Source organism: Doryrhamphus excisus, chromosome 3 (assembly GCF_030265055.1).
Source record: "Doryrhamphus excisus isolate RoL2022-K1 chromosome 3, RoL_Dexc_1.0, whole genome shotgun sequence".
NCBI lineage: Eukaryota > Metazoa > Chordata > Actinopteri > Syngnathiformes > Syngnathidae > Doryrhamphus > Doryrhamphus excisus.
In genome coordinates this window covers 1,162,062-1,162,911 of record NC_080468.1, presented here as the reverse complement: position 1 = coordinate 1,162,911, position 850 = coordinate 1,162,062, and positions in this window count along the sequence as shown.

Here is an 850-nt window from a genome sequence, read left to right as displayed (position 1 = left end):
AGCGGCAGTTACGCCACAAAATAGACAGCTCTGTTGCTCTCCAAAGGGAAGTTGTGTGCTGCAGTTAAATGCGTCCAAGCGGAAACGGCGGTGCGGCGGAACTAACGTTCTCTACCGCCTTTCAGGCCACACCGTGCACAAAACATGCTAGTGACGTGCAAGGATACACAGAATCGGGGGGGGGAGCAGCAGTCAGGCCCATTAAACATTGACATTTTCTACTATATTAGTATTATTGTGTACAAAGGCGAGTATAAAGATCAAACTGATAAGTAGTTCAGTTAACATGGACCAGCTTTGCCACCACGGTAGCTCCTGTAGAAAACAACACTCATTCTAGAACCAAAGCTTGGATTAAATTGGATTACTTACCACAACTGCAGGAGCGTCAGAAATGGTCCAGAGATGGTCCAGAGATGGTCCAGAGTCAAGCGAACAAAAGCTAACCCTAACATTGTCCCTGGAGATATAGCGCTTATTGTGGACAACACGGCACCTTGAAATTCCTGGCTCATGGGAAAAGTTCTTCAAACCTTTCCAGATAGAAGAGGATTAGTGGGGCAGGTGCGGATCACAACAACGTGCAGTCGCCTGGATCGTCCAATAACGAAGATCTGCCGACTACAGGAGGCTGAAGGTGGATGAGGAGCAGCTGCTGAACATTGTGACACTTTGACCCCCAGCTTGACTTTTGATTCAAGAAGAAAGAAGACAATATATGTATTATGGACTTGAAATATTAAGCTTTTAATTGTTACATATCTCCTATTGATATGAATATGGGTAATTTTTATGTGTGACAACCTAATAATTAGGACCATGAATGAATTTAGATTCATTTTGTAGGTGC